A 14,118-nucleotide genomic window follows, 5' to 3' on the forward strand; every position below is an offset into this window, starting at 1 on the left:
ACTAGTGGAGAATGGAACTGACAAGTTTCTTTCCAATTACACAATATTATTTATGCTTCAATACAACTAGAAAATTTAATTTCACAATTGCTTCTCAGGAATAATCTCCTGATGGTTAAAGTCAGAATGTTCAACCTTGGTTTCAACCTGGCCAGATCCCTCCTGCTAGGACAGAAATACTATTTCTCTTTGCCAGTGACAGATTCCTGTTAATTTTTTACTCAAAACAAATATTTTGTCAGAGGCCTCAATGAGCGTATGACTTTAAAATGCTTAAAACAGTATATAAGCAATTGAATTAAATGTGTTACAAAGTGTACCTGTGCATCCCAGGAGAAAATATTGGAGTGAAGTGTAAAAGAATCCATCCAGCAAGTTAGTTTAGAATGCAAAAAGGAGAAAGCAGAGGGCTTAAAATAGGGAAATAAGGTGTGGAATAGAAGGTGAAATGAGCCAATTCCTATGATACAGGATAGATAGATGATAGAGAGATAGATGATAGTAGATAGGTAGATAGATGATAGATAGATAGATAGATAGATAGATAGATAGATAGATAGATGATAGATAGATGATAGGTAGATAGATCTCCTATCGGTTTTTTTTCTGGAGAACCCTGATTGACATAATATTCAAAAGAAATTGTGAAGAAATATTATTTTCTCTTTTGCAGATAAAGACTGAATTAAGACAAAAGTAAATAACCAAACCTGGTGTCACAATAGGACTCAAGCCCACATTTACCTGCCTGAAAAGTCCATAATTCCTTGATTGCCCAGAATGGTTGGGGAGATAACTAAGGCTCATGTGTGAGGAAAAGTATGAAAGGCAGCATATAAAATGTGGAGAAGCCCGTACAAGGTGCATGCTGAGGAAGCAGACTCCTCAAGGGCTGCGGGATTTCAGACCCAGATCACTCTGATACAGCCAATTGCTTAGTCTAAGGAAGAGTCTTAAAAGCAAGTGTCTGCTTGGCTCCTGCACCTTTCTGAGAAGAGCAGTTCATCCTCCCTAAAGTTATAATTCAGGTTTTACCTAAAAATTAAAACCCAACAATGGAGCTGATTCGACCAGTGGTCAGAGGCAGACTTTAGGTAGGTAGTATGCGAGGGAGGCCGATCCCCTATGAAGGGGCCTGGAGCAACACTCCAGTAGGAAAACTTCATTTTAGATGTTGGTGAGAAGACCTAACCAGATCTTCTCCCGGGAGTTGCAAACTCAGGTTCACACAGAAGGTGAGGTAAGAGAGCTCAACTTTGTCCTAAATTGAGTATCAGTCTCCCTCTCTGTATATCAGCCTTCTGGCCTTCCTGGGACTCAGAATAACTGGGCCACTGCCATGTATTTTCCCACATAGCCTGTTAGTAAACTTGGATTTTGAAATATTTCTGTGAATCTTTCCTTATAATCCACAAAACCCTCCCTGAAGCAACTTTAAAGGAAGCAGAGATGAGTGAAGTGGCTCACCTTGTAAGCCAAGGTGCGTTACTTGGCCAACAAGGCCTGCTCAGAGTTTGGATACACTGATTGTACCTTTCTGTCTACGCATTCATTCAACTCATCTGAATCCAGCATGCATGCTCTACCAGCTGCTGCGCAAACAGCTGGGAACACGGTGATGAATAGGACAGTGTCTCTTTTCTGTGGGATTGATAGTTCATTGGGAGGTCCAGAAAGATGATGCCTATACCTCTAGGAGGGCAGGAGGAGGGCCATTTCTTTTCTTTTTTTTTTTAAATAAATTTATTTCTTATTGGTGTTCAATTTGCCAACATATAGAATAATACCCAGTGCTCATAGGAGGGCCATTTCTTCTGATACATGGCTCTTCTACTGAGAAAGAGCCATGCATCACTTCCTTTTTCCCATATCCCACTTACTAGCAGTTCCAGCTTCCATTTTTCTGTGGTCAGAGCAGTAAGTCCAAGTCCATAAGTAAGAGCATCTTCTTGGCACCAGGATATAGACACCTTAGTGCCCATCACTTTGTGATCCAAGCACACTTCTCATGCCCATCATGCACTCCTTTGTGTCTCAATATTCCATTGTGCAGCTGCAGGAACTTCTTCACACTTCCTTGGTCTGTTCATGCCCTTTCCATGGCTTCATGCATCTTCCAATATTACTTCTTCCAAAAGAGTATCCTCCCCCAAACCACACTTTTGGCTGATTCTTATTTGATTTTCTGGAATGAAAACCCGCTGCCTCTAGGAAACTTCTTGATACACCTAGGTAGAGTTAGGTACTTGATGGAAGCTGACTGTGTTCCCTCCAAAAACAGATGCATTGTCATCTTGACCCCTAGTACCTTAGAAGGTGATCTTCTTAGAGAATAAGTAATTAGTCAAAACGAGGTCATCCTGGAAGTGGGTGGTGTCCACTTGTCCATACTGGCATATGACTGGTGTCCTTATAAGAAGACCATCTGAAGACAGAGACACGTAGGGAGAATGTCATATGAACACAGAGGATGGGAGTGATACATTCCAAGTCAGGCCAAGAAATGCAAAAGATCGCTAGCAAATCACCAAAAAGTAAGAAGAAGAAAAAACAATTCCCCTCCTGGCTTCCAGGGGAGCATGTTCTGACCAACATCTTGATAGTAATAGGACTTCTGGCCTCTAGAACTGTATGACAATAAATATCTGTTCTATTAAGCCACCCAGTTCTTGGTGCTTGTTTGCGGCAACCCTAGAAAACAGATATGGTGTTCTTCCTCCATGCTTTTGCAATACCCTCTTTTCAATTATCTACATATGAATTTATCTTCCTCTAGACTGAATTCCTCAAGGGAAGAACTCTCTTACTTATCTGTGCTTGACCATCTCTATAATATTTCTTGATACAGAAAAGGACTGAAAACATATGTGCTGATTCAGTGTGTAAATGAATGAACAGAAAAAGGGGATTGGTGACTATATGAGAAGACATGCAGATTCGGGCTAAGGTTTTTCTTTTCTTTCCTTTTCTTTAGTCGTCTTTTCTTTTCTTTTCTTTTTTCAGCCACTCTACAGCCAGCATTTTTCCATTCAAATCTTTGGAAATCTCAACTTCTTTCTTCAATGCACTGCCAAAAGAGATAGTAGTCAAGAATGGGATAGTTACATGTGGGAGGGATTACAGCAAGAAAATTCGAAGAGGAAAATTAATACAACCCTAACTAGAGCACCTCAGGTCTTTGAGAAACAGAGTTGTTTTCCCCGAGTGAAGAAGACATGAATTTGAGGCCCAGAAAGATCCAAAAATAAAACATTCCTCTACTTCCCAAGACTCATTTTCCTGGCTAATCCTTTTTGTCTTATCCCGTATGCTTGCAGGTCACCAAACTGCTGTATCTTCTTGCCTCTAGGGCTCTGACCCTTCTTCCCAGAATCCCCATTTTGTCATAGTTTCTGAGCAATTTTCCAAAGCTTCCCTTGAGTCTTATATAATGCCTTTTCTGGTTCCTATCCCAAGCCTCTTGCACCAGCACTGTACCCAGTATAGACCTCTTGAAAGACCTATCTGCTCGTGTACATATATTTAGGCCAATCATGAGGCCTGCGTCTTCTTGAAAGCAGAAATTATGTCTTTACTTATTTAACATCCATCTCACTAAGAGACATGTCAATGGAATAAAGACATGAAGGCCAGGTAAGCTGTGTGCTAGGCAAATCACATTTCTTATGTTGCAGGCATGAATAAGGGGAGATAAGCATTGGAGAGCCGTTATGAAACAGGACTCGATAAAGGGAGTAGCATTCTTTTCCACACACAACAGGATTCAAAGAATTCAGTGACAATATGGTAGGACAAGGGGCAATGAATATTTGCAGGAGAGATCTTGGAATTGAGAAGGATGGAAGGACCAGTGGAGATAACAGTAGATTCTCATTCTTGGGAAAGAGTTCCATGCCATTCTTCCTCCCTTGGCCTCATGTTGGTGGCCAGGCACAGCAGAGCCGGGCAGCAGAGTGGATGGGATTTAGGAAGGTCCCTTTGAGTAAAACTCTCTTCTCTCATTCTAGTCTAATCTAATTCTAGGGGCCCAGATTGGTTGGGGAGGACAAAACCACCCAGGCAAGAGGAGTCAAATATCCTCAGCAAATATTGGCAGTGCTCATTTACTCTTTACTGGCCCCGTACCCCAAAGGTGGGGGAAGAGAATTCCAAGCCAGAAAATATAATTAGTCAGCCTGCTGGTTTGGGCTCTAATTTAATCTGGGCAGCTGTGCCAGGAGCTTATATTAGCATGACACTGGGAGGCGGAGAATATAATTACAGAGCAATAGAGAAGGGGAGGAGAGGTGGGACGGTGACCAGTTTGTGCTAGTGTCCAGGGTGGGGGTGGAGTGGGAGGGCGATGTCAAGGGGGGGTGAGCGTTCCCCTGGGAGAAGGGAGTAGGAAATAGGCTTCTGTCAGTGGATGGATGGCCACTTTAATTTGGCTTTTGAGAAATTATGTGTGTGGTGTGTGGGATGTGTGCGTGTGTTGGTGTGTTCAGGGGGCAGGGCTTTGTAGCTAGGGGCTAGTCCACTCTGCATGACAAAGGTGAGACTCAGGCTTGATGGATGGCCTTCTTCGTTACCTTGGGGGGTGGGGGCGGTGCTGGAGCAGGTTATGGCTGAATTCCAGACAAATCTTAGATGTTTTTTCAGTAGGTCATTCTAAATGGGGAAAGCAGAATAAGCATTTTACATCTGCACACTCATTATCTGCCTTTTGCCTTTGGCAAGAGAAATGTGATTCAAAGAATACTTTTTAAGGGATTTAATTCATACCAAAAAGCCACCAGCTGTTGATTGTACTTCTAGGGAGTTAACTTTGTGCTGGGCTCTGGGCTAAGCACTTTATTAAGTAGACCTCATGAAGCGCGACAAGGTATTTGGTATCATAATCCCCACCTAACAACTGAGGAAACTGAGGCTCAGAGAAGCCAGATAGGGTGCCCACAGTCACTCAGCTAGTAAACGAAGGGATGATTGAAATCAGGCCTGTCTGACCCCAGACAAGATGCTGCTGACCAGCGACCGGCTAACAGCCTCAGTTGTGAGTTCGTATCAAAATTGTAGGTGGAACTTGGATCTCACACCATACTGCCTTTCTGCATAGAGGACTTGAAGGGCGAAGAGGAAGTGATTTGCCAGAATTAGAACTGGATACATTAAAGAAACAGAACTAGGGCCACCTGGGTGGTCAGACAGTGGGTCTCTGACTCTTGATGTCAGCTCAGGCCGTGATCTCAGGGCCGTGGGACGCCGTCCATGCTTCGGACTTCGGACTCTTCTCCTCTCCGTCCGCCCCTCCTCCTGCTGTTTCTCTCTCTCTCTTTCTCAGTGAATAAATAAAACCCTTTTTTAAAAAAAGAAAAAGAAAGAAACAGAACTAGAAGCCAGTTTTCTTCACCCTCAACCCAATGCTTTTCTCACTAGAACTAGGGAGCATGGTAACAACCGCACAGTTCTCTGCTCGCTTAGTGTGTTTGGGTGACATGCCCGCCCGCTTCACCCCTACGGCACTTGGAGGGAGGCACTATTACCACCACCCCACTCCACGTGAGAAGACAAAATCTTGCAGGCTATACCACTTCCCAGTGCAAACGTCTGGCTCACGGCAGAGCAGGGGTTCAAGTGCAGATGGCCCACCCTCTTCATCGCCGTCTCCCTGCGAGCCACACTCTCCGTCAGGTGTCACTGGCCTCTTCCCTCTGTGCCCGTCACAGAGCCTTGAGGTTTACCCACCCCGTGGAGTAACGTGAAAATTCAAGGATCCACAGAAATCCTCCTTAGCGTCAAGCCTCAGCCAGTACGGGTCACGTTGCAGCCTGTCATCTGACGGCCTGGGAGGACACAGCTGATGAGGCATCTTGCTCTTTATCTCAGAGTTAACCTTTCTTGTGGCTTTTCTTGTGGCCTTTTCCTCTCACCTCCAAGGACCTGCAAAACCATCCTGGGGTCCTCTTGTCTTATAAAGACACAGACACAATCCACCACCCTATCAGCTCACTGTTTCCCGGGCTGAAACACCTCTGTTTGGGGCCAGGAGAGCCCCTGGGAGTAAGAAGGGAGAGAAGCCAGCTTCCTCCTCCCAAAGGACGAAAGGAGGGAGGCTGTGCTGGCCTCAGGATAACGGAGGTAGCCCCTCCTGCCGCCTGTCCTGCTTGCTCAGCTGCTCAGCATCTGCCCTATACCCAGGAGTCGGGCTTCTCTAGGGTCCCTGCCAATCTCCGGGGCTCTGGCAAAAGGAGCCAGAAAGGGCGCAGGTGTGTCCTGCATCCCGAAGCCTGCAGGCGCCGTTGGGCAGCTCCATGCTCCACATCTAGGAAAGCAGGAGAAGCCTCCTGACTTCCTGGGTCTCCCTACCCCCCGACACCCTCCACTCACATAGCTTTTATTCCCGATGTCTTCTTGGGACTCTCCGAGATCCTCCCCGGCCTGCTCTGAAGAGGGTGCATCCTATAATTGGAAAGAGCTTTTGGCTGAACCTCAAACCACTTGGGTTTGCCCGTGGCTGTGTGGGCACTGTCTTCATCTACCAAATGAGACAAATGGCATCTGTTCTGTGTTTCCCACAAACTGGTGAGAATGAGTGGAAAATGTCTGAAGAACTGATCATGCCAGTTACTGAGGCAATGAGGAGGGTTGCTCTTAGTAAGGGCACCACAGTGACTGGGGCCAGAAAGCAGCAGCAAGGACATAGGTCTCAGAGTCGCACAGACCAGTCATGGCATCCTGGCCTCCTGTGAGATGGCTAGAGCTCGTTTCCACCTGTACGTTGGGGAGAAGATCACCTGCCTTGAAGGACTGCCGGGAGATTCAGGGCAGGGATGGAGAGTGAAGCACCTAGAAGACGTGGCTGGTGAAAGTGTGTCCCAAAGCCAACCCAGGGCTGCAGGCCCCTGCACTGTAGCTGTGCTGGCTGGATTCTAAATAAAGGTTCCCCCCGAGGGAGCAAATACAACCAAGATACAACTCTGAGCCCGGTTGCATTGGCCTGGAAGAAAGGTGTCTGTTTTGCCCTTAATCTACCAAGATTGTGGGGCACCTGGGTGGCTCAGGGGTTGAGTGCCTGCCCTTGGCTCAGGGTGTGACCCTGGGGTCCTTGGATCAAGTCCCACGTCGGGCTCCCTGCATGGAGCATGCTTCTCCCTCTGCCTGTGTCTCTGCCTCTCTCTCTCTCTTTCTGTGTGTCTCTCATAAATAAATAAATAAATAAAATCTTTATAAAACCAATCTACCAAGATTGTTATGTGTAGGACAGGACTCATCAAGTGTGAAAAGTTTCCTGAAAGCTGGTTGGGCCTCCACAACCAGAGCTCCAGGCCGAAGAAGGACATGGTGCTCGGGAGTTACAGACCGTGAAATGACACACACACACACACACAAACACACGTGCACATAGTTTCCAGAATGAGATTTCTCAGCGTGCCTCTGATTACATCCTGCCCCACTTGATCTAGTTTTGATTTGTTTTTCACTCTCCACCACTAAGAGAATGAAATGCTAAAGCGAGCAGGTGAGAGCTGAAAGCTTGATAAGGATTAGGGTATTTACACAGGCCTACAATCTTCAGAAGTACCCCGTAAGTCTTAAGAACCACAATTTTACAACAACAACAACACAAATAAAGGGAAAACTGATACGACGTGCTCCCTGAAGGGAGGCACCCGGGGTACAGAGGCACATGCAGAATCCTGACAAAATCATCTAACCCAGATTTAGTCACAGGAAACTGCAGGCAAACCAAAGTGAGAGACAGCCCACAAAATAGAAGGGCTGGAGTCTTTAAAGGTCAACGCCGCGGAAGAGGAACCCTGAACAACGATTCCAGCTTGGAGACAAGAGACATAACAAACGGTGTGTACTTCGTGATCCCACACATGACTGGGAAAAATGACATCAGAATTATTAAGTCTGTAGATTGGATAATAGTATTGTATCAATCTTCAATTTCCTTGTCTGGATCTTTGCACCGTGGTGGTGAAAATCATGGCTTTTAGGTAAGAGTACAGGGTCGTAGCATCTGCAAATTACCCTCAAAAGGTACAGGGAGAAAAGGCCGTGCGATTAAGCAAAAGATGAACACTTGTCAATCCAAGGGACAGGTCCTGTTTAAGTTTGAGATGATTTCAAAAGAGAAATTCACAAAAATCAAACAAAATTCAAACCCTGAAATGCAACATTCAAGGATTTCTTAGATCTAACCTCAAACTATCTGAACAGCCTTATGTTCCCTTCATTCTTCGTCTTATAACTCACAGTTAGCCACATGGAGCTGCTTGATTTTCCCAGACAAACCTTATATTTCCCTCCTTGGTATTCAGGCTCACTCGGGTCTCTGCGAGCACAGACTTCTTTCTATGAAATTTTGAAATCCTTTTCAACACGGGGCATCCTTAATAAAAATTATCCAGTGTTAAGGAAGAAGCCCTCGTTAGCCCCTGAATCCACGCCTTAAGCCTGGGTGAGGTCAACCTCCTGAGCAGAGCGGGCTGGTCTCAGATTCCACCCAGGAAACCACACACCGAATTCAGAGGCTGGATCTAGGCCACCACCTGGTGGTCGTTAGCAACATACTCGTTGGAAGAGTCGGTCTGGGGGCCAGTCTGCAGAACAGGGAAGCCAGGATGCAGACTGGGCTTGCAGTCTCATTCACTCCATCTGTGGGTCATGAAAATCCACGTTGTGGATCGTTCCGATCCACAGAACTCTACGGTTAAGATATATTCATTGTTTTTCACAGAATATCCACCCTCTAAACGGTAGCTATTATAATCAGGAACATAGACTAGTACACGGAGTCCTACAGACCACTCATTTCCATTTTACCACCCAATAGTTAGGGAATGTGAAATCCAGGACAGGTGCAGAGCAAAGCCTAGAAGATGGAATTTTTGACTCCTCACTCTGTTAGCAAATGTAGGTCAGAAGAAACAAGTCCTTATGAGTGTGGCTAAAGCTACACTAGGTGATCATAGGACGCGTGAGTGGTCTGACTTTTTCACGCGGATCCTCTCATTTCCTTCTAGCCTCAGGCAGGCTGCAGGCTGTGAGCCCCCCGGGGGATAAGGGCAGGCGGAGACCCCAGAGCAGCAGGGAGGACGAGGATGGCGGTGGCAGGGGCTGCCCCTTGGGGAGCGTGCCATCTTCCCCCCCATGAGGGGACCGGAGCGCGGGGGTGGTTATGCTTCGCTATCTCTTGTGTGTGAATCTCTTGCTTTCAGACACTCTGTCTGCGCTTCCGTCTGGGGCAGCGCCTCTTCCTTCTTCTTCCCCACCCCTTCCTCCTCTTCTCTAACCCTCACGAAGAGATGTCTCCTTGGCTCCAAGGCTCCGGCAGAGACCGAGGGCTGGGCTTCACACCCACACCATTTCCCCTCCTGCAGCTCCCCCTCTGGAGGGCAGATGACGGTTATCCCACTTCCTCTGATTAACTGATACAACACTCATGCAGCATTATACCATTTTCCCATAAATCCTGGTCTGTCCTTCTTCAGTCCATCACTGGAGACCACCGCTCCACAACCCCCGCCCTGCCCACCAGGTTCTAGTCCACAGTGAGTGGGGAACAGTCTGACTTTGGTGGGATGACCTCAGAGTCTCAGGGCTTCCCTGGGCTTAGAAAAGAGCCACTCTCCCTCCAATCTATTAACCCCCTGCCCCATCTCACTGTAACCCAAGTGTTCATGCTCTACCTTGACACTTGACCCCATACTCACCCTACATTTTTTCCCTTACACCAAACCTACAGCAGCCCCCAATTTCTACCTGTTGTTGTATCCTTTAATGCCTATCCCTTTAAAGATAATAGAGTGCTGGACCCCAAAACTTTAAAAAATTCCTCAAATCCTCAAGGTCACTAACCTCCTGGCCCTTATGCCATAATTCCTCCAAGATTTAACCCTCTTTTAAATGCTTTTTGGGTGGGGCAACTTTATTTACTTATTATTTAGAGAGAGAGCAGAGGGGCAGAGGGAAAAAGAGGGAGAGAATCTGAAGTAGGCTCCATATTCAGTGCAGAGCCTGGCATGGGACTCACAACCCCAAGATTATGACCAGGACCTGAGCTGAAGTCAAGAGTTGGATGCTCAACTGACTGAGCCATGCAGGTGCTCCCTTAAATGCTTTTCTTTTTTTTTTTTTAAAGATTTTTATTTATTTATTTATGATAGACACAGAGAGAGAGAGAGAGAGAGAGGCAGAGACACAGGCAGAGGGAGAAGCAGGCTCCAAGCTTGGAGCCCGATGTGGGACTCGATCCCGGGGCTCAGAGATCACACCCTGGGCCAAAGGCAGGCACCAAACCATTGAGCCACCCAGGGATCCCCCTTAAATGCTTTTTAACTAAAAAAAAAATTAGATTACTTGCTCTCATCCCCTCTCTCTTTTCCTGCCACCAGTGATGGCATTGTCATGAGTATTGACTTTGTACCGTTTACCTGATATAAAGACGAACCCTACTAGAAGCCCTCTTTTCTTCTAGACGAGGAGACCAAGATGAAAATTATTCTACGTTTCCTGTTCCTCAAGTCCAGGGGATTTGTCTAGCCACAGAAGAACTCTGACTCTCATCACCTACATCCCCAGCTCCTTCCTCCTCCACTGCACTTACGCTCCATCCTATGGGCCCCAGGCTCTGTCCTCCTCAATGGGCTGGTCAAGCCCTAAGCAATCACGATGTGAGTCACACCTGAGACCCTAGAGAGGCCCTGTGCTCCCAAATTAAACAAATTGATCAGAAGAAAGAACATAACTCACACGACAGTCAAACCTTCTTATGCTCAAACCATCTGAATATGATGGAAGACGCAAGTGTCATTATTTAATCTAGAGAAGACACAACTATAGTGGCTTTAGTGGAGGACAATTTTCCCAGAAGTAATTTCCTTGGAATGATCCTCCAGAAAAAAATAGTAATAAAAATAAAAATAGACTACTATGTTTGGGAACTACAAACTCTCTCCTTCTAGGAGCGTTGCATTCCCATCAGCTTATTAAGAACTTCGAAAAGTTGTGCCGTAGAATCAGGTTCATCTTTTATTGATCGTGTTTCCTTAAATTGTCTAATCAGACTGGAAAGTAAGCCCTCTAGGAGGTTTTTGATACAAGACTAAAGCATCTTTTTATATTATCTTTCTTCACATCCCCTTGGGTCTGGCTTCTTTCTAGCACTACCCAATAAAATACAGTTTGAATAGAATTCTAACTCCAGATCTCTGAGGGAATACCCTCTGCGGAGGCCTGTGCCGGATTTCTCCCCCAGACGGCAGGACTTGCAAACAGAGAAGCCAGAACAAGACGGAAAAAAAGGACTTTCCCATGACTGAGTTGAGTGACTCAGCGGTTGTCTTAGAAAAGTGAGCAAATCCGATCATCTCCTGAGCTTCCAGAACATAGAAGCAAAGAGGAGGAAAAGATGACCTTGGTGGACCCTTTTCTGTCTGGAAAAAGTCTAGAAAATCCTCCATTGGTTGAACCACAGCCTTGTCCCCAAGACTCTACCTGTGCTCCCTACCCTTGAGCCTTTGGTATGAGCAGGAGACACGCTCGCTCGAGCTCCCAGCAAGGCGAAGGAGCAGGACACGGTGAAGAGCGGGTGTTTGCAAAGCCTCGCCTCTGAAAAAGGAGAAAAGCTGAGAACTGACATGAAAGCACATCACCTGCATCCGGGCCTGGGCGGAGGGGAGCTGAGCAGGGCTGGGAGCCACAGCGTCTCTGCCACAGGACGCCTCTTGGAGCAGCTGTTCTGGCTTCAGCCCCCATCTGTCTGGGCAGGCTGCCAGCCGAGCGCCCCGTCCTGTGGCTCCAGAACCCACACCCAACTCCAGCTCAGCTCTTGGAGGGATGCATGGGCGCTCTGACCTACCAGCCATCAGGCTACCTGTCTGGAGGATTCTCGAGTAGTTTTCACTTGGCTTTGCCATGGACAAGAGGTGTTTTCTAGTGCATTCTCTATTACCCGTATGATGGTTTCTCAGCAAAGGTCTGCCGCTTAACAGTTCCATTTTCCACATGCACTCACATGAGAGAAACGCACAACAGTACATGTAGAGATGGTAAATTCCTAGAGGCGAGAGAATCTTAGAAAATGTTTCTATGTTTCAGAAGAGGAAACTGGTGTCCTTGAAATTAAGTAATGACCATACAGTTAGCGTTAAGGTGGAGGGTCCTTTCTACCCCCAGTTCAGCATTTGCACTGAGATTCCTTAATGCCCAGGGAGGATGCCCAGAGGGACAACCTGGCCATGACAGGAGGCACCACATTGCTGAGCCACAGAGGCAGTGGGCACCTAACTCGTTGCCTCATTTAGTATAAGGGTCTTTATTTTTAACCCATGGCGGGGGTGGGGGGGAAGGAGCAAAATTTCATTTAAAAAATCTGAAATCCTGGACTACATCTAGCACCAAAAGGGCAACTGTTTTTCAGGATGCATGTGTGACATATGATCAGAGCACTTTACAGTGTCAGGGATATAGAGGCACTTAATGGCTTCAAACATTAGGAAGAGTAGATGAGAGAGATTGCAAGAGAGAGAGAGAGAGAGAGAGGTAGAGAGACAGAGAAAGAGACAGATTGTGGGGCAGGGAAATAACAATGGAGAAAGACGACCAATCCAGAATATGCATATTTCCTTCTCCTCCTAGGAAGCTCCTAGGGCTTCATTCATGTCTTCCTGCCACTGCTGGTAAAGAAGAAAACATTTTTAAAAATCTCACCCAAAGGTAAGCCTGGGTGGCTCAGTGGTTCAGCGCCGCCTTCAGCCCAGAGTGTGACCCCGGGGCCCCGGGATCGCGTCCCGTGTCGGGCTCCCTGCATGGAGCCTGCTTCTCCCTCTGCCTGTGTCTCTGCCTCTCTCTCTCTCTCTCTGTCTATCATGAATAAATACATAAAATCTTTAAAAGAAATCTCACCCAAAGAGCAATTTTTTTTTTTTTAATTAACAACAACAACAAAAAAATCTCCAGAAATTTGCTTGAGAAAGGACTAACTTAAAGACTGAAGTGACTCTGGTGTATACAGATACGTAGCATGCTGGATAAGTTGAGAACAGTATGAAAGAGCCATAAAAAGTAGCTGCAATTTGTTGAGCATTTGTGGTGAGTAAATACTTTACATCCCTTTATTCCTATAGCCTTGCAGCCTCTCCTTTAGGGACATTGTCCCCATTGTGCAGACAAGGAAGTTGAGGCGCGGAGATCTTACGTCCTATGCACAGGACTACACAGCAACCTAGGGTAGAGTCTGATGTCAAGGCCTACTCTTTATCAACATGGTGGCTGGCATTTTGTCCAAGACAATCAGTCATTCCTATGAAAACTCCTGTACCCTTCAAAGACATTTAGCGTCTTTGACCCTCAGGCACTAAATACCAGGAGCAGCTTGACTGTCACTCTGAAAATTAAGATGTCCTTCCGCATTTACAAACTGCCTGTAGAGGTCGTACTCTCCATACCTCAACTGTTAAGGAAAATACTGCGTTTCAGAAGTTTAGGGCTAAAAAGAATTTTTAGAGCTCCACTGGTTTTGTTGTTTTGTTGTTGTTTTGTGTTGTTTGTTTTGAGAGAAAGAGAGAGAGAGAGAGAGGGCGTCAGGGAGTAGGAGGGGACAGAAGGAGAGAGAGGATCTTAAGCAGGCTCTATGCTCAGTGGGGAGCCCAACACGGGACTCAGTCTCATGATCCAGAGATCATGACCTGAGCCTGAATCGAGAGTCAGAAGCTTAACCAACGGAGCCACTAGGTGCCCCTACTAGTTTAGTTTTTATAGTGAATTTGTACAGAAAAAGAATACTGATCAAGAGATCAAGAGAATGCTGAGTTTTGGGGTTTTTTTTACTTGTTGACGTTGAAGGAATTCTCAAAAAAAGCACCTACTATGTCCTGGGAAACATGCTAGACATTATCATCCCTACGTGTAAATAAATGGTGTGTGCGTGTCCATATTTGAAAGAGAATTATTACTTTTATTGTCCTTGAAGAAAACAATGATGAGAGCACTTGTTTTGCGAAGCAGGAATTTCACTTGGGCAGCTTTCCACCAAACCATAGCCATGCCGTGGGTCGCCCACGAAGTCGTCCCGTTGTCAACCGGAGACGGAATTTGGGAACACGATAAAAAGGGGCCCAACTGTAGTTACAG

The sequence above is a fragment of the Canis lupus genome, chromosome 27, assembly GCF_003254725.2.
Source record: "Canis lupus dingo isolate Sandy chromosome 27, ASM325472v2, whole genome shotgun sequence".
Taxonomy (NCBI): Eukaryota; Metazoa; Chordata; class Mammalia; order Carnivora; family Canidae; genus Canis; species Canis lupus.